Here is a 21,439-nt window from a genome sequence, read left to right on the forward strand (position 1 = left end):
GAAGCCTGGTCCAGTGGTGGTGATGTAGAGAGTCCAGACTGTAGCCTATTTCATCTTATATCCTGGCTCTGGTGCGCGGTGGTGGTGGGACAGAAAGGGCCTCATCAGGTTCAAGACTATTTGGCGGAGTGCTCTACTGAACACCACCGAAATACTGCCATCAAACTGTAATAACACTTTTTTTCTCCCCTCTCTTATTTCTGTAGAAAAGTGCTGAGGAGTAAAACAGTTTAAAGCGATATGACCACTGACATGATGGACATGGCATTGTACTTCCATTGTACAAGGATTGGAATGTGCGAGATGCTTTTGACAAGACCGCAGCGTCTCCAAAATTGCAGCCTTAGTCCTCTTTTCAACCTGTCCAATATTTTTTATTCAGTTCATTCATCTATTATTCACCCTGTAAAAACTGGCTTATCAAAGAGACTGACTCATAATGGCATCTCACATTTAGTTATTTATATCATGCAATTGGACAATCATGTGCAAATCAGATCAATTCAAAGACTAGCCATATTTATATGAACAATGGCTTATCTCTCGGCTGTTGCACACCATCACACACTAGGTAATTTGCACAAAATGAAAGCCGCACTTCCTCCTTCTTAACTACAGTAGAGTCATGTGGCAAAAGTAAATTAAAGTTAGTCAAGCAAAGCCTTCTGAGAGCACAGCCTATTCCCTTGATGTGCATAATATTGATGTCTGTAGAGAAAAAGTCTGCTAAAAGCTGTTTGGCAATTTAGATCTCATACATTTCTTCCTAAAGGCCTATTGACTGTGTATTTTTATAATTTGCAGACCCTCTCTCTGTAAAAGATGATTCCTGCACCACACGTTTACTGTACCATGACATCTATAATAACATAGGTGACACAATTTTCTGTATCCATCAATAATTTTATCGATCCCTGCGGATATATTTAAGGACATACATCTTTGGAGTCAATAGTGCAGCGATCTCAGTGATGAAGACTGTCAGGAGTCACCTGCATGTGACCTTTTGATTGATTTGAGGACATTAATTGTGGATTATTCATTTTCAAGTCTGGGTGATGAAATGTGGACAGTAATAAAATCATGCCTGGCCTTCACTGTCCAAATAAAGCCCACAGGCCCAATCATCCTTTAAAAGAATATATAAATACATTTAAATAATTCAGTCTGGGTTAAAATCCAAATCAAAAAGTGTGTCTTGTCAACATTTTAAAATATCCAGGAAAAGTCTGGGTTCACAAAGGCACTGCAGTGAGGCAAGGCAAGTTTATTTGTAGAGCACATTTCATACACAAGGCAATTCAAAGTGCTTCACTGACTCTGGGCACCAGCAGGAGGCCGGTCCATGTTTAGTCCTGACTCTGGCACCAGCAGGAGGCCGGTCCATGTTTAGTCCTGACTCTGGCACCAGCAGGAGGCCGGTCCATGTTTAGTCCTGACTCTGGCACCAGCAGGAGGCCGGTCCATGTTTAGTCCTGACTCTGGCACCAGCAGGAGGCCGGTCCATGTTTAGTCCTGACTCTGGCACCAGCAGGAGGCCGGTCCCTGAGGTCCTCAGAGTCCGAGATGGTTCATATGGCACTAATATGTCCAAGATGTACTTTGGTGCCAGGCCATGGAGAGACACAAAATATTCATCCTCCAACTCCAACCTTGCTCTAGTGTTGCAGGTCGATCCCTGAAGGTTGCACTGTGAACAGACACTGCTCCGTCAGGTTTGCTCTAGCGGCACACAAGGCTGTTTTTAGTTTACTCAACTGTTCACAGTTTTTGAGGTAATTACAAAGACACATTTTTGTTTGCAATGTGTAGGCCTCATATTGAAACATTACATATGGATAATATAATAATAACAGAGTACAATATAAAATATAGAGTCAAGATGACTACAACTGAATTTTTTCTATAATGCCTTTTATCGTGTTAGGGAGAAGCAATAGGAACGCAATCTTCATAAATATTGTAAAATGTTTTTCTGCTGCATCTCCCAGGCAGATACTGACAGAACAGAGCAAAGCAAACTCAGACAGCAAACTGTCTGACTATACTCGAAAACAATTTGGAACAGCTCAAGTTATTTTGGTTCTTTGAAAATGGAGTAGAAAGCAGGGAAGGACAAATCAGTATAAACCAGGATTGATCCACTAAGTATTCCTTGCAAATGGCCTGTTGCTCCATTGGTCACACAGGGTCTCGGCTTGAGCCCACTTTAATTCTGATGCAGACTTTACATGGTCTCGTTTTAGTTCTGGATCAGCCCTGGTGATGTCCATGTTTAGTTTCAAGTTCACTCCTGGCTTTTGGTGCAAGTGTGAATGAGAGTGTGAATGCAGGCTTAGAAAACCTCCTTTGCTATCACCCAATTCACGCATTTCATTACATCTCCTATTTTACTCTTTATCATGGGTTACCATGGCAAGTTGTATGACGATTTGACAAGTTGACCACAGGAGTTGACAAGGAAAGAGTTTAGTTACATTCAAACTTGAGTGAACTATTTTCACACTGGTTTGAATATTCAGGGAGCCGTTCATTCAATTTAATTCAATTTATTTTTGTAACGCCACATGTCACTACAGCAGGGGCCTTAGTCATTGGACTGTGTTCCTTTCACAATTGTAAACATCACTGATCTACCTTTAAACTCAAAGTGCCCTTTAAACATCTCCTTTCTGCAGACTGTAAATATGGAGGTGTAAATATGGAGGTGTTTTGTGTTTGCTTCACTATCAATCGCACTTAAATGATATGTTCTGTGTTATCATTATTGTACCACTGCTCCTTGTGTTTAACAGTAGTTCTGATCAAACTCACAGGCTATGTTCACACTATGAGCCCAATCTCAGTGGGGCTGCGCTAAAAGTTCTCTATTGGAGAAATGCAGACTTTTTGAGGGCCGCTCACTGCATTGGGCCAGGCTAAACAAGAAGCCTTTACATTCGATGCCTCTGCCAAGAACATGCTCCATTCAAGTATCCTCAGAATGTTTACTATTGCCAATGAGGTGTTGGAGGTTCAGACAGAGCTTCTTTATATAAGAGATGTATTTACATAAACGTTCTATTATATTCACTGTGCATCCTGCTGTTTTGAGGCATCGAAGTGTAAATAAATACATCACAGATATGACGTCCACTCTGAAAAGACAGAGGGATAAATGTTCTGTCCCTGACTCACACGAGGAAATCCCGCGCACCAGCTTTTGTTTGAGCGGATCAATTCAAAGCCTCAAGAGTGAAAATGGTGTTTTGCGACTTTGAAATGAGAAATAAATATGACAATATGTGTCTCAAAGCACATCTCGCCTTCACAGTCACCTCTCCCACGTCGCTCTGTCGCATCACTAGGGGGTAATGAAGATTCATTTTAGGCTCAGTGACTTCTGCTGACAAAGCTCTTGCACTAAAGTACTATTACTGCTACACAAATAGACCCTGGATATACAGAGGGCAGATACCTGCATGTGAGCCAGCCCGGTCTTGTGACTTGTCCGTGACAGTGAAGTAATTTAGAGGGGCCGCTCTCAAGGGCACTCTTATTGTGATGGAACACACCACATTTATCTGCTACAATCAGTGATGAAAGAGGGATTTAAAGGAACTGTGAAGGTGCTAGAGATATTTACTTCAGCCACACGGAGCCAGTGTAGAAAGACATGGTCAAGGATAGGATCAATTTAACATTTATCTCTTGTTGCAATGTATTGTATATGTTGAATGCTACGAGATGGCGCTCCTATAGTTAAGTGAGTTGTCACGTTTGTTCATTTTACATGTGACTAATGTGCCCAGAATCAATGTAATTTGTGATTGTAATTTATTATTTTACACTGTAATGGCTCTTTGCCGCTCTCTCCATCTGCATGAACCAAGATTATGGCAGTTCTTTGCCAATTGCTTTTACGAGAGAGAAGCAGAGGAGCTGCTCCCTTTGGGCCATGTGTTAGCACAGAGCTCCACGGAGAGAGTGTGAGTGAAGTGTGAAAATTAAAGAGGAAAATCCATTCAAAGGCAAGGACAAACAAAGGTTTTTCGACTGCAGTGTCCCAGAGACAAGACAAGACCAAAGTAAACAGGCTTAAAAACCAACCTAATGAGCCTTTTACACAAGAATGTTCGTATAACTGTAAGCCAAAATGTTGCTCACTGATTTCCTACACAACAAACATTAATTCAACCTAAACCAGACCTAAACTTTACTACTTACTTAGGTACTTTATTCTAATGATGATCAAGAAGCAAGAAACATTGGCAAGCGTATACATTATAGCCAGCCTGACCAATGTTTCCTGGACAACAGTCAGAATCTCTTGCAGCTCTAGAGACGTGTTGCATCATGGGGCCCGAGGTGACAATATGGCCAGTGCATTGCAGTTTGTCTCCAATGGCGCTGCATATTCTAATTGATATTGTCTTTTATTGAACACCATACTCTCATTATTATGATCATACATTTTGTACCAAGGGACATTCACCCAACACCGCTCTGTCTCAGCCCAATCAACACACAGCTCCCATTGAGAGAGAAAAATCCATCAAATTGAACTGAACTCGGATATTTAACCCCACGCCACCATCTCCTTCAAACAGCAGCAGCCAAAACAAGCTCTTGACATTTTTATGACAGGTGCTGATGACTTTGAGTGCAGCCCGTTCAGCCCGCTTTAGCCCCAGGAAATTATTATTAGGTGAGTGGGGTTTTGTTTCCCTCCCCTTCCTCTCGCACTGACTTGTAGTTACAATTTTGCCTCTGCACACTGTAGCTGCTCATTATGCAGCCTCGTGGATAAAGCCTGTGTCATACGTGGCTCAACAGCTTTTGTATGGAGCTATATCTTCCATGCCGACATAATACGAGAGCTGATTCGTGTGTTTTTCCCTTCAGGGTGACACACAAACAATGCTTTCTATAACCTCCAATCAGCAAATCAAGTGTTGCATAATAAAAGCACTGTTCAACGGAGCAGACAGTTTGATTTGTGGCTTTTAAAAGGACTCTTGAAACTCTCTTTTTGCTCGAGTGAGATTGAGAGTGATCTTTGCACAGCCGTCCATCACCGACGTTGCGGAAAAGGAAACTGGCTGTATTTGTGCAACGCTTCATAAAACAATGGTAGATTAAATAGCAGCAATTGAACCATGGAGGTTTTGTGTTAGGATCCACATCTCTTGAACTACAACAGCAGATTTATTTTGGGTAGTACCTGTGTGCTTGTAGTGGGGGTGACAAGTGATGAGAGACAATAGGACGGGGCCATTCAACTAAATGACCCATTGCCCCTGGGCCGGATGGGTACAACACACAAGATGTCCTCAGTAATCTGTTTCAGTGACGATAATATAACTGCTGTATTAGATTAGTTTGTATTTAGATGTATTCAAATGGAAAAATAAACAGCAACGACTTTACCAACACTATTGCCATGACGACGGCCCTTCATTGCCATGCCAAATCCTTCAAATCAGGATGGAATTCTTATGCCTTGAACCCATGAAAACCAGTTGGGTCTGAACCAGGATTATTGTAGAGTTTAGACCAATCCAGAACTTTCCCAGGATTAAAACCAGGTCTAAACCAGGACCAAACCAGGTCTAAACCAGGATCAAACCAGGTCTAAACCAGGATCAAACCAGGTCTAAACCAGGACCAAACCAGGTCTAAACCAGGACCAAACCAGGTCTAAACCAGGACCAAACCAGGTCTTAACCAGGACCAAACCAGGTCTAAACCAGGATCAAACCAGGTCTAAACCAGGACCAAACCAGGTCTTAACCAGGACCAAACCAGGTCTTAACCAGGACCAAACCAGGTCTTAACCAGGACCAAACCAGGTCTAAACCAGGACCAAACCAGGTCTAAACCAGGACCAAACCAGGTCTTAACCAGGACCAAACCAGGTCTAAACCAGGATCAAACCAGGTCTAAACCAGGACCAAACCAGGTCTTAACCAGGACCAAACCAGGTCTAAACCAGGACCAAACCAGGTCTTAACCAGGACCAAACCAGGTCTAAACCAGGACCAAACCAGGTCTAAACCAGGACCAAACCAGGTCTTAACCAGGACCAAACCAGGTCTAAACCAGGACCAAACCAGGACCAAACCAGGACCAAACCAGGAATAGACCAGTAAACAAGAGGATTTTTTTTCCCATTGGTAGTTTATTTAAAAGGGACAGAACAGAGAGCATTGCCACATAAAATAGTAACAATGCCATGTCCATAGGCCATCTAGCCAAAGGCTAATTTGCAGACCTGGTCCCTGAGCTGGTCCCTGAGCAAAGTAATAGCATAAATACATACAACTTGCAGCACAGTGTGACATGTTTACAAAATAACACATTTATAATGGCTTTAGTGTTCACAGGTTTGATTTAATTTCAGCCACTGCTTCTGTTTGTTGTTAAACTGGTTTAGATCTGTGAGGTTTATTTGTTAATATTTGGAAAATGGGCTGAATTAGATCATTTGGAGGGCCTGGTCGGGCCCGCGGGCCTTAAGTTGAATAGGCCTGGTACAGGAGGTATTATGTGCCGTCTGGTGAGAAGATAATGTGGAGGATAATGCCACATGGATCTTTGGATGAGATACTTGCCAACATGCCAACCCAAGCTCATCATAGTTAATATTGGTACAAAAATTTACATTTTTATTAAGAGTATTAGAATCAGAATTAGAATCAGAATAAGGTTTATTGCCATTTGTCAATGAACGAAATTCACAAACATAGGAACTTGTCCTGGTGATTCGGTGCAACAAAAACAACAAAACATTGAATAATTAATACAAAACGTCATGATATGTACATAATAAAATATAAAGTTATGTAGTGCAATAGGAAGTGATGATATGTACATAATAAAATAAAAAGTGATGTAGTGCAATAAGAAGTGAACAGTGCAGTGATCATGAGTTCAACAGCATTATGAGGAAGAATACCCTCTCTATAAGCAGCTAAGCAAAATAGCCCCAGGTATAGATCAGAACTTTTAATCTGTAAAATGCTGATGCTCCACACAAACAAGCAAAACATTTCTTGCTGATACTTTTCTGACACTGACCTGTGCATGTTTCTCTAAGCACAATGCATTGTTTGAAGAATCCGCTGCAGTGTTGAGCTTATTTTGTCAGTGTCAGCTTTAAATCAGCTTATAGGTCTGGGCTGAAAAATGGAGCATCAGGCTGCACCATGTCCTTTACGTAAGACTCTGTGAGCACCTTCCTAATTACATTATCAATATCAGGGCTGAAAAATTAGATTTGAAATGTGACATGACAAGGCAAAACCACCAAATATCGATGAATCATGTGGTAAATTGTCAAAGTGACCTTTCAGAGGAAGAAATTCTTTATTTATCTGGTCTTGTTGCGCTTTGACAAACCACATTTTCTGAATTGTGGGTAAGCAGTGTTTTGTTTTCCCTCTTATGAGATGATAAGCATTTTGCATATTGATTTGTCCAAGGCTTGTGCGTTTATCATGGCTTGGAGCTGACACTAAAACACATTGCCTTGCATTGTTTAGCATAAGTGGAGATGCGTGACCACTTGATTGATATATTTTACCCTTGAATTTTATTTTAGATTAATTTGATATGGAAAATAAGGTCTCAAATCATAGCTCTTTGAGTACAATAAGGATCAACTCAGAGTCTATAAATCTGATGAGGACAAGCAGCCAATGACTGAAGAGTATCAGATATCTCTCCAGTCGGACTGAGCGCTAAGATGAGATGCAGCTAACAGACAGTAACGAACGGCGCTGTCATGGTTAATCCCTGACATATTGAACTGTTAACATCTGCTGCTGTGCACAAGCCTATGTGTGCACAGCATAATACTGGAAAGGCATTAATGAGATTGTGGTGGTTTGCACAGAGAATGATAGATAGCCTTTAGCATTCACTTCACGTTGGTTGACATAATGCAGTGGCCTGACAAAATCTTGTTGTAATTAGACTTGATTATATTTATGTATTATTTGTGCATGTGTAAATCAATTGACACTTCATTGAACTACTTTCTGCCCTCGATCTGGAGTCCTTTCATTATTTTTCTTGTACAATTGGCATTTCTTTGTTTCTGTAATGCTTATGAAGCTTCTAATTTGCCTGAGTGTTGGTGTCTTATAAATTATACATTATTCACAATTGCTTTCTATTCTGGTATTATTCATAACAAATAATACCAGAAGTAATTGTAAGAACATACAATCCTTATCGTACAAGATGTGGACATATTATTATAAATGTGGTTGTTGTTGCATTTGACACTAGACCAATAAGAGCAGCAGTGTTTGGTGCAAGACTAACCTCTATTTGAATAAAAAAATACTTTAAAGTTACAAGCGAAGCCAACATAGAATCCTCTTGACACATTGTGATTTATATCTACTGCAGAAAGACTAATACTGTCCATGGGGAACATGGGGAAGTGTTTTAATGAAATGGAATGGAAACGAAAGTGCAAGAAATTGATAAGATTTGTGTCCAACTACAGTGAAAATCATTTTAAAACCCATCTTGCTGGCTTCACAGAAACTATGTTAAAATGTTGAGTTCTCGCCCACAGCAGAGAAGCTGAAAGCTGCTGCATGTGGGCAGCCATTCTCTTCAAGGGTCATTCAGCTGAACAAGATGGAAACACAGACTTTGGTCTCCATAGGCTCATGGAGGCTCGCTTCAACCACAACCTACAACCATTTCGTTTTAATGGATTTTTTAAAACATATTGAGATGAGGTGAGGTCACTTTTAAACCCCTGAACTTGAAGAATCTTCGAGTGGAGATACAGATCAACACGTTTAAAAAACCCTTTTCGTGACTTTAATTCTTCCAGCTCAGAATAAGTCAATATGAAGATAAGTTTGTCATCGTAAGTTCGGGAGCAGGACCACGCCCCTTCCTGCGGCTAGACCAGGGGTGTCTAAACTTTTTTTCCCCAATGGCCGCATTTTGAAACGTATACGGGGCAGAGGGCCACAAACAACTTGACAATTTCGAATTTGTTGAATGACGAAGTGAATCATTCGGCATTTTGCATTTGACGTAACTGCGATGAGCCTCCACACCTTTAATTATACCTAGAACATTAATATTAGGCTGGTATAACATCCATATGCCTGAATTTTCCCAATTTCCCAATAAAAAGTACTACTTTCTGTTGTTTGGGCCGACATAGCAGGAAGCTGGAGGGCCAACAAATATTGGTCTGAGGGCCGCATTTGGCCCCCGGGCCCTCGTTTGGACATGCCTGGGCTAGACTATCTAAGCATCCAGATCACATACACCTGTGTTCATGACGTTGTGCCCCTCCCTCCCATCCCTCTGTTTAATTGTTCTAATTATTCTAATGTATCTCCTAGATGGGGGTATGGAGGCCCGGGAGCCTTCAGCCCTCATCGCCAGAAGCCCCAAAATAGCATCAACTTCTGTACATTTGTGTTGTTCATGTTTCTCATGCCAATAAACACTTTGCATTGTAGCTGGGGTCGTGGTCCTTGCTAGTGAAGTATTGTAAAAGCAGCCAAAAAAGACTAGAATTCTGTTAGATGAGTACAAAGCTGACAACTTTGTTTTACTAGAGGAACCATGCTAGAAATCAGGATCCAGACAGTTGTTTCTCTGTCATGGTTTGAGTGGAAAAAGTTAATACAAAATAGTTCACTTTGAAACATCACTCATGGTTCAACACAATCCCTCATGTCAAACTGCAGGGGAAAAACTGTAACTGATTATTGTATGTTTTTCTGGTGAATACGATTGCTCCAGAAATGTACTATTCTCAGTTTGTGCCTAAAAAACCTCTTGATTTTCAGTAAAAAAAAAACATCAGAGTGTGTAAGTTTTCTACAATTTCCTATTGAGACTGGTTCAGGTGGAGAAGAGTCTCAGTCCTCACAGTGATGGCTCAATATCCACAGCTCCTTTTCATCCTGTTGAAGTGATCAAAACACTCACATGTTTCAGAGTGAATGAGATTAAACAGTAAACACACATGTTGGCTTTAACAAACAGGCACTATACTGAAGTTATCATCTCTATTTATTCTTTCTTCACCGCAGCGTGGCAAGACTTCTGGTCAAAAGGAATATCGTTCAGAGTTCGCTGGTATTTTGCTTACATTTAAGTCGATTTTACTTCATGAGTTTAGTAGTTTGGTAAAATGATAAAGAAATACAAAAGCGTGATCCATGTAACAGGAAGGAGTTCTAAGAATCCTTTAATAGACTTGGTTTGATCATAATTTATGATTTAAAAAGGGTCAAAATAAAATAATATACAACACTAAATGTGATATCAAGTTGAACAGGTATCAATAAACAACAGCTAAAACAAGACAACGTTACGCCTTTTCTGAATACTTTGATCAGTCGAGTGCTGTTCATTTGATCAGAAAAGACTTTAGTTTAAAACATGGGCACATTCCCACCTCTGGTCCTGGTTAAGTCCTGAAGTAGACTTGGTTTGATCCTGTCTAAAACCTGATCTAGTTCATGTTTAGATAAGATGAGATCACCATTATTTGTGCCACATTGGGGAAATTTCAGAGTTGCAACACAGATTAGGTTCAGAAACAGATCAGGCACAGAAGTATAATAAGAAAAAACAACAACAGATAACTTGTAAAAAAACACTCTTAAACAGAAAATATTGAGAGTCTAGTTCTGAGCGTGTTTTTGCAAACGTGAATTAAAGTGGCCTCTAGTTGATGCACAAAAAAAGGAAAATACTGAGAAGAAACATGATTTAAAATGCCATAAAGGCCTTATCATTTTAAGGTCAGTATAAATGTATGTAGTAAGTATAAATGTTTGTAGAAAAATGAAAAAGCTCAAATTATGAATAACTTTAATAATATGTGTTTTTAAAAAATCTAACACTATGTGCCATTTATAGACCCCTTTTGTCCATTAAGGTCGAGCGGTCATTTCTACTCAACATTTTCTACTAAAAAGCTGTACATTTTCTGCTTCTAAGAATATCACCTGGGTAATTGCTTTGACTTTGCTAGGAAAGAGAGTTCCCAGTTTAGAAGAACTTATCTGTGCCACGTTTGCAAATTGTCAATATGCAAATGTAGAGGGTAGAAGACTGCAATTAGCACATATATTAAAGAGAAAACATGTGTTTGTGTGTGCTTTTGCTTCAAAGGGAGTGTAACATCATGACTCCTCTTCTCCTGTCAGTCAAAAAGAAGGGAATCGGGAAAAGTATGTTCAGGATTACTTTTGATCACGGTATTCTGCCTTCGTTCTCGGCAGGAAAACTTGGATTTTCCCAACCCACGGATGTTGTTGTCATGGTGACCAGGCCTGCCGGCAGACAGGGGCAGGAGCGCGGCTATTCATGTGCTATTGCATTACATCACACGATCTCGCTCCACCATGAAGGATTAAAAACATAGCGATAACACTGCGTTAACGTTTAAAGTCGACTCGTTTGAATAACAGTCAGAGTGTGCTCATTAGCAAAACACAAATGCATTCTGATGAGACATGAAATAACTGAAAAATGTGGTTAATCTCAGTGTATTTCCGCTGCTTTCTCGAGTAGATTTATGAATTCATATGCTATTGTTGCAATGAAGATGTGAAGAAATGTCTGCCTCACACAGGCTGTAGAACATGCTTTTTCACCGTATAGGAAAAAGAGGAGGCGAAAGCTGCGACTATGATTTATTTAAACATTTGCTCATAATTTATGACAAGCAGGGAACACGGCATACTTCCTGTTAGGTCACTCTTGGGTGAGGGATTCATTCATGAGGCAGGGATGTCTGGAAAAGCTCTTTTACTTGAATTTCTGAATAACAGCCACACTACTTTATTTTAATAGACAAAATATAAATCCAGAGGTGAAGTACTCATTTACATTCACTTCAGTAACATTTTAAACAGATTGTACTTTTCCAGCCGCTTACTTTTACTTCTATTGAGTAATATTTGCACAGTCTCATGTGAGTAAAATAACAAAAAGGCTTTTAAATGATTTGAACAGTTGTGTTTTTGCACAGGTACGATTTAGTCTTACTCACTTGTGTGTCTTTGTCCTGGTAACACATTGTGTGCATCATTGAATGTTTTTTCCCCCTTAAATGAAATGATTTTGATGTTATGTCCATATTACTCGGATTACCCTGTTTGTTGTCATTTCTGGACGACTCCCTGTCTTCCAGCAGTGCTTGAGTTACTTTAACTTGAGAAGTGGCTTTTCCAAATACATTTTTACTTTTACCTGAGTCATTTCTTGGACCACTACTTTGTACTTGTACATGAGTAATGTTATTTTGAAGTAACTGTACTAATTTGAGCACTCACTTTGGCTACTCCACCCACCTTTGCATAACATGAAATCCACAAGAACACGGCAAGATTTATACATAAATACACACATTTTGTGCACAATTGGTATTTATTTCTGCTTTTAATTATAACATATTTCTTGTGCATTATATTCAGTGAAAATAAAAGTCCCCTGCCCAATTATTGTAACGCCTTTTCAGCTGTAACTTAATGGATATTATAGCAGACTTTATCTCCCAAGAAGATATTAATTCTAATCTTGTGAGACCAGGTTTTTCTATGGTTTTTATGGTAAATTTGAGCGTTCGGATTCACATTCCATCTGTTATTTCTCCTTTTTTGTCAAAGTGCCTCTTCTGCTTCGTCAGCCTGAACACAACCATAAAGCACGCTCACAATCCTATTACACTGACACTCAGTCTGCAGTGTAGTTTGTGTACTTCCAAATCCTGGCTGCTTTATGTCCGGGCTGCAGCCTTTATCAGCACTCAGAGATCAGACGACCAGGACCAGAGCACGGTTCCTCCTGCGTCACTGCTGAGGACCAAAACACATCAAACATTCATCACACCCCCAATCTACTACACATATTGTAACTGTAAGTGAACGGCAACCTCAATCAACCTCTAAGTGATGAAACAAGTTAATTACATGATATGTTTTCAGTGTGTAGCAGCTCCATCCTCAGCTCCATCCTCAGCTCCATCCTCAGCTCCATCCTCAGCTCCATCCTCAGCTCCATTCTCAGCTCCATCCTCTGCTCCATCCTCAGCTCCATCCTCTGCTCCATCCTCAGCTCCATCCTCTGCTCCATCCTCAGCTCCATCCTCTGCTCTCTGCTAACATCCTCTACTCTCTGCTCCATCCTCTGCTCTCTGTTCCATCCTCTGCTCTCTGCTAACATCCTCTACTCTCTGCTCCATCTTCTACTCTCTGTTCCATCCTCTGCTCTCTGCTAACATCCTCTACTCTCTGCTCCATCCTCTGCTCTCTGCTAACATCCTCTACTCTCTGCTCCATCCTCTGCTCTCTGCTCCATCCTCTACTCTGCTCCATCCTCCACTCTCTGCTCCATCCGCCGCTCTCTGCTTCATCGTCTGCTCTCTGCTCCATCCTCTGCTCTCTGCTCCATCCTCTGCTCTCTGCTCCATCCTCTACTCTCTGCTTCATCCTCTACTCTCTGCTCCATCCTCAGCTCCATCCTCCACTCTCTGCTCCATCCTCTGCTCTCTGCTCCATCCTCTACTCTCTGCTCCATCCTCTGCTCCATCCTCAGCTCCATCCTCTACTCTCTGCTCCATCCTCTGCTCCATCCTCAGCTCCATCCTCTATTCTCTGCTCCATCCTCTGCTCTCTGCTCCATCCTCTGCTCTCAGCTCCATCCTCTGCTCTCAGCTCCATCCTCTACTCTCTGCTCCATCCTCTACTCTCTGTTCCATCCTCTACTCTCTGTTCCATCCTCCGCTCTCTGCTCCATCCTCTGCTCTCTGCTCCATCCTCTACTCTCTGCGCCATCCTCAGCTCCATCCTCCGCTCTCTGCTCCATCCTCTGCTCTCTGCTCCATCCTCTGCTCTCTGCTCCATCCTCTACTCTCTGCGCCATCCTCAGCTCCATCCTCCGCTCTCTGCTCCATCCTCTGCTCTCTGCTCCATCCTCTGCTCTCTGCTCCATCCTCTACTCTCTGCGCTATCCTCAGCTCCATCCTCTACTCTCTGCTCCATCCTCTACTCTCTGCTCCATCCTCCGCTCTCTGCTCCATCCTCTGCTCTCTGCTCCATCCTCTACTCTCTGCGCTATCCTCAGCTCCATCCTCTACTCTCTGCTCCATCCTCTACTCTCTGCTTCATCCTCTACTCTCTGCTCCATCCTCTACTCTCTGTGTCAGATTTAGCATGTGTGAAATACCAGCTGCTGTCCTGTGAAGGACATGTCGGCCCTGGCACAAGTCTCCAGAGCCACACAGATCAAAACAAATAACTTCAAAAATCCCCAGAGTCCACCGGACGTGTCAGTCGAGCGGTGAAGATGAAAACAGGTGATGTTTTTTAGGTGCATTGTAACCACTTCTCGCGAAATGCCAGGAAAAGACCAGTAAACGACTCACAAATACATTAATGTTGTGCAAAAGCCCCACTGTTATTTGAAATTACTTATATTACCGGAACTGTGTAATCTTCTGCCTTTTGACAAGCACATCATCTTTCCAATTTACCGTTTTGTTCAAAAACAACTAAATTGCAAAGATTATATTGAGATTTACCCTTGACAAATCTAATTTTACACCAAGACTTTGTCTTCCTGTCATGGAATTAGACATACACCGATGCTATTCCGTAACACATCGAGAACACAATTCAACCTAGAATATGAAACGACACAGAAACATCAGACATTTGTGTGGCATGCATGGGAGAAAACGCGGGGACTGTGTCAGCCAGGCCGTTGTAAGGAGCCTGGCTGACCCTCCTGCGTCTCACCCCCGCGTCTCACCCCGTTTTTTCCCATGCTGGTTGGTTTTATTAGATATTCTGGAATAGGCGGGTCACATTTCTCATTGGTCAGCCTCACATCAAGGCACTTGGTATTTTTCCGTAGAGATCAAGCCTTGGGTAAACATTACCCAGACTCCTCTGGGTTATCACCCCCCCTAGGGTAAACATCCTTTGGCCCATCTTTACGACCCCTTCACAAACAAATGCAGTTTGTCACACACCCGTTCTTCTCTTAGACTAATGATGCAGATAAAATATCACTATTATGCAGATAAAATACATCACAGAAATATACTCATATATTCACATTTTATCACATTTCCCTCCTGTTTATCAAAGCATTAGTCTACTGTCTCATATGCCAAACATATCATTCTTTTCAGTTTTCAACATGTCTTTCATATTGGTGTTAAAATGACACTTTTACACACAAAAAGTTTATGCACATTTCTCAACATTGAACACACTCCTTTTCTCTCGTCCCACAACATTTCTACAGCATTACTGTCCTAAATTTTGAGTCAGATTGGTCAATCTCTGTAATTTGACGAACAGACAATTTATCTTGTCTATAATTTGTGCGGTGTGATGGGAAATATAGAAGTACAAGCGGAAAGCCCTTAAACCCGCTGCTCTCTGGTCAGTCAGTTTGACTCGTCAGGGACCTCTCTGGACACCCCAATAGAATCAAATACGTAGTATCAGGTGCTACTGGGACCAGACTGTCCTCTAACCTCTCGACCTTGACCCTGCGGTATGGTTCTGGGTGATGCTGGTCTTTGTTATGACCATGGCTGGCCACAAAAGGGATACATAGGCACAACGTCCCACAAGTGTCCCCACACCACCATACGTCCTCTCTTGGTTCCTTAAGAGACCTCCTCCCGCTGCTCGCTTCGGTCACACCTATGACACATATGAACTGGTACATTTCCCATCTCAATTCATAATCTCATTAACATTACATGTAGTTATGTTGTAGCAGATAAAAAACTCTCTTAGTTAGTGCAAACAACTGTGGCTGTGGTGTAATATGCCATTGTGTTTCTTCAGCTTCTGTCATGTCAATTATACATTGTACATTATTACACATCATGCATTTCACAACCTTTCATGTTGATCACTTATTTTCTTCCCTCTATATTCCATTAACCGGTATACACCGTTGTGTATGTTGATCGATTGTCCTGATTGTCCCGATTGTCCCGATTGTCCCGATTGTCCCGATTGTCCCGATTGTCCCGATTGTCCCGATTGTCCCGATTGTCCCGTGCATAATACAGGTGTTCAGCACCCATATTACCGTCATCGCTGTGATGATGATAACTGTTGATTCTTTTTCCACAGAGTATGGTACTCTGCGCACCGTAGCCTCTGTCTCTCGTTCATCGTAGCAGAGTATCGTACTCTACCGTAGACTCTGGACAAAACTCATACAAACGAAGTCCTGCGTCTGCGATGTTATGGATCTGCCGCTGTGTTGTCCAGACATTTCTCTCACTTTCCCATGAGAGCACCCATGTTCTCGTCCCTCCAATGGTCGGTGTGAGGACGACACGGTGTGGCTCCGTCCACTTTGCTCGTCCACCTGGCTCGTCTTTGTAAACACCACATCTCCAACACGTTCTGCTGTGGTGATAAACAAAGTCTTTTCGACAATTCAGTGTATTTCAAACAGTTTTCTTGTTTACAATTTTTTTTTAGTAATTATTGATTCGGAATTTTTGTTTACACGTACATATCCCCCCTTTTTGAGATATGGAATTCCCATTTCTCAAACTACTACATTTAAACAAAATTCAATAATCCAGATAGTTTACAACGTTCACTAATCCAGTATGTAATCAAGGAAGAGATGGAATTGCGTCTGTCTTCCACTCCGCAATGGCACCTCTTGACCTTTCACAGTTCAGTGGTCACATCCCTGGCTGAGCCCCCCCTTACACGGCGCTGGGCTCCCACCCTGTGTGTCTGTAATCCGACACTGCCTCTGCGATCTGTAACTTGTAAATCTGTTTTACCACCATTTGTTTCAAACTCCAAATGTTTCAAACTCTAAATGTTTCAAACTCTAAATGTCTCAAACTCTAAAAGTCTCAATCCACGTGCGCGCGTATGTATGTGTGTGTGTGTGTGTGTGTGTGTATGTATGTGTGTGTGTGGGTGTGTGTGTGATTCAAATACATCAAACAATAATAATTATCTCAATAATTCCCCCGTTGAGCTGGCCATAAGGGTCAGTTCACAACTTAGAATTCTTCACATAATTAATAATTTCACATCTCCTCTGTTTGTGTGGCCTGAATAAAATCACCCATCTAATGTAATATGTTCTAATCTTCTATATGTGCTTCAGGTGAGTTTCAAACTCAATCTCTCACACCTGCTCATGTGGTGCTTTACAAACATTGTGTATTAGTTTGTTCTAGCAAGTCTATATGTGTATTAACAAATCAAAACGATCCTAAACCTTCCCCTTGTCCATAAGGCACATCATTTTATCAACCTGTTTTTTCCCCTTGTAATTGCCTACTTTCTTTGTCTTTCCTTTGTCTCTCATCTTTCTCTCTGTCTTCCCCTGTTTCCCTCTGTCTTCCTCTTGTAACGGAGGAAGACCCATTTCCAAATTTCTAAACCTGCTTTTTCTTTCTCTCTTTTCACTTACTCTTACCCTCACTTGTAACCTGCTTTTACTTTCTCTTTGCTGCTGATATAACAACAGATGCTGCATCCCCTGGGATTCCAGTTAGTTATCTTTAAAATATCCCTGTCATTCTGCTTCTAAACTCATGCATTGATTACCCATCCCCCTGTTTAGTTTTCACTATCTTCAGGTAATCTGCGGGTCTCATAAAATTTATTCTTCTGCATTACACTCCTCCCCCCGGGTCCGTCCTGACTCCGTCCTGAGTCCTATAATGTTAAGTTCCTGTTATCACTGGTTTTCATAACTTCTATAGCGTCTAAATGTAGATGATATTGTCTTATTTAAATCTATTCAATTCTTGATTGAATCTCCACAATCCTTCAGGTAATTCCTTTAGAATGTCAAATTCTTTCGCTGTTAATGTTAACTCTTCTCCTTATTACCCATCACGTCAACCCTCCCCCTGAGGTGGTGTTGCTCTTAATTGTCACTGTGATACGTAAAGATAACGACATCTGCTCCATCCTGAGTCCTCTCCAGATTATTTGCCAGTCAATAGCCCCTGTTATCTCTGGCTATCTTTTATGACTTGGTGTCCTGTTGTCTTTAGTTAATGACCCATTCATGTCTTTCCAAGGAGGACATCGGACGTCACTATTTAACTTATTCCCTCACTTACGTCTACATGCAATACGAGGTTTCCTCATGATAATACAAATAAATCAGTTACTGATATAACTTTTACTATCACTTTACTTACTACTCATTCTACTCCTATGTCCAAAAACATCAGTAGTCACTCATTTACCCACATTATCACTCCCAGGCCCGTGCCTGCATTTTATTCTAAATTTAAAAACACATGCATTAAGTCCAAAAAGATAATTTTCGTCAAGTCCAAAAATAAAACAAAACAAAACAAAATGTAGGTTTGTTCTGTACACTCAAAAAACACGACTTTTGTCTTCTATGTCGGGGACAGGAAGTGTCCTGTCTGTGATCACATTCCCCAAAAAATTGGCCATCTATGAAAATCTGAATTAATCTTCATCTCCTATCAAGTTTAATACAATCTTTATAATTGATTGTTGTCAATCAAACAAAACCCTAAATTTGTTGAAATACTAAAATTTAAAACCAACTGAGTTTAGTTTTACTTACTTCATCAGTTCAGAGCGTCCTCTGAACTGCTTTCTTCCCATTCTCCTGTCTTGTTGACCCCCCTTATCTCCCCCTCTCTGCCACGTCATCTGAGCACCCTGGAAGTCTCCCTCCAAAATCCTCTTATGACTTTTCCTTTGTCTTTTTACAGTTTGGGGTGATAATTCTGGCATTATGTGGTCTCGGTCGTCTGAGAGAAATGCTACTTGCTTTACAGTCACGTCATATCTCAAGCTTCTAGTAGAATTTCTTATTGATTTTCCACCGGAGATAATGCTAGGTGTTTAAAGATTCACCCGTGACTGCAAATTTTAGATCTCTCAGAATAACGCCTTGTGACCCTTGTATGATTAATTGTGATTCACACTTGTTAGTTAATCACTTATTAATCCTCATTCACACATTCACACTTCTCTCTTACTTACTTCGCTCGTGCACAGCGCTTACATTCACACATATTTCCTCAGTAATATTAAACTGGGTATTTCCTCAGTAATACCTAACTGCGTATTTCCTCAGTAATATGAAACTGGGTATTTCCTCAGTAATACCTAACTGCGCATAAAAGCATACAATATTTTTCCAGTAAATATCAAACTAATGCATAAAAACGTTTTATGGCTAACTCTTTTTCACACACAATGTTTTGTCTGACCTTCTTTGTCGCCTGTGTTCTCCTGCTGCTTCGAAACGACGCGCTCTCCTCGCGGAGACTGAGGTGCGATGGGCGGCCACGGGAAAAGTGGACTTCCTTTTAGCTGTGCACAGACTTCACCGATTCACCCGTCAATCTCCGCGAAGGGGCTGCTTGTCATCCGGCTCGATAGGACCAGAAAATGTCATGGAATTAGACATACACCGATGCTATTCCGTAACACATCGAGAACACAATTCAACCTAGAATATGAAACGACACAGAAACATCAGACATTTGTGTGGCATGCATGGGAGAAAACGCGGGGACTGTGTCAGCCAGGCCGTTGTAAGGAGCCTGGCTGACCCTCCTGCGTCTCACCCCCGCGTCTCACACCCTTTTTTCCCATGCTGGTTGGTTTTATTAGATATTCTGGAATAGGCGGGTCACATTTCTCATTGGTCAGCCTCACATCAAGGCACTTGGTATTTTTCCGTAGAGATCAAGCCTTGGGTAAACATTACCCAGACTCCTCTGGGTTATCACCCCCCCTAGGGTAAACATCCTTTGGCCCATCTTTACGACCCCTTCACAAACAAATGCAGTTTGTCACACACCCGTTCTTCTCTTAGACTAATGATGCAGATAAAATATCACTATTATGCAGATAAAATACATCACAGAAATATACTCATATATTCACATTTTATCACACTTCCCCATCTGGAAAATCTGCCAATGGCACATAATGGAAAATAAAAATATCCTATGTAAAATAAGAAAAACAACCACTTACTGCACTACAAGACTCAAAGACTATGACTAAATGTTGCTGTACTTTTTTTTCTTCTTTTAATTAATAGCTTATCATCTAATCTCTTCTATAACATCTGCTCTTTACACAAAGTAGCTGCAGGTTCCCAGTTTGCAGACAGACACACTGCATCCTAAATAGTATTGATTGATTCACTGCTGCAGGTCCTGTCGATGAGCAGCATGAGACTCCCGATCCATGTCAAATCAAAGAGATGAGCGAAGGGTTAAGTGTCTGTTTCACAGATGCAAATCCACTCATAACATTTACCGGCTGAGCTGCGAGTCTGAAGAGGATCGATCACAACACTGGCACGTGAGCGGCGTCCTTTAAAACTGGAGGACATGATTTTCAAACCATTTAAATCCATCTCACTTGTTCTATATCTATTTTTAGTTCAGATTAAGAACTGATTTTTAGACGGTGAAGGATGGACAAAACCCTTACACAGCCAATAGTAACTCACGTGGCTCGTTCTTACAAGTTTGCAATTGCTAAAATATTTTCTAATTAGATGAAGACAGAGTGTAGATATCTACATTTACACTTTCTGGAGGGAAAAGAAAGTGTAATCATTTATGAGAAGAAAAAACAAGGTGGGAAATACAGCTTTCACTTGATGATAATGCACAAAATTGGTTGTTCTCACGACTAATTTATCTTGTATATAATGGCGAATGTCTTAATTGTCTCTCTGTAAGTTTATATTGCTATCTTTAATTTATTTAGATTTTGTCTTTTTTCCTCAGTGTTTGGATGCTCTCTCTGTAGAACTACAGCGGCTTTAACATTTCTAGATGAGTTCTTGTTTACCACTGCACTGCAGCTTTACGTAGTTCTTGCTATGTTTTGACATGTCTGATATAAAAAAAAAATACAACAAATGTATATATTTCACTGTGTAAATTAGCCTTCAACCAAACGATTTAAGAAAAAACACATCAAAACCTTTTGTAGACGTTGACCTGCATTGCCCATGTCAGATTAGACTCTCTGACAGACATTATAGACTTAAATAAGTGCAGGCTCACATTTTCAGACAGAAAATGACAGAGCGACTCTGAACTAAGCCAGAGAAAGGTTTATTGCCAGTGCTAATGAACAGAATTCACAAACATAGGAAGTGGCTTTGGTGATTTGATGCAACATAAAACAATGAACAATGATAAAACAACATATATAAAGTCAAAAAGAAAAACTATTTAAATCTGCTATAGGATAGAAATAAAAATAGGCTTACTGTGTACACAGAATTTACAGTTGAAGTTGAGTTTACAGAAGTACTGCAGAAGGTGAACAGTGCAGTGAGTGATTGATTAAACTGTGGTTAAAGTGACAGTTTTAGAAGTGTTCATGAGTCCAATGGCAGAGGGAAAGAAATTGTTCTT

The sequence above is a fragment of the Eucyclogobius newberryi genome, unplaced genomic scaffold (assembly GCF_026437365.1).
Source record: "Eucyclogobius newberryi isolate DKJ021-1_F unplaced genomic scaffold, fEucNew1.0.hap1 SCAF_1, whole genome shotgun sequence".
NCBI lineage: Eukaryota > Metazoa > Chordata > Actinopteri > Gobiiformes > Gobiidae > Eucyclogobius > Eucyclogobius newberryi.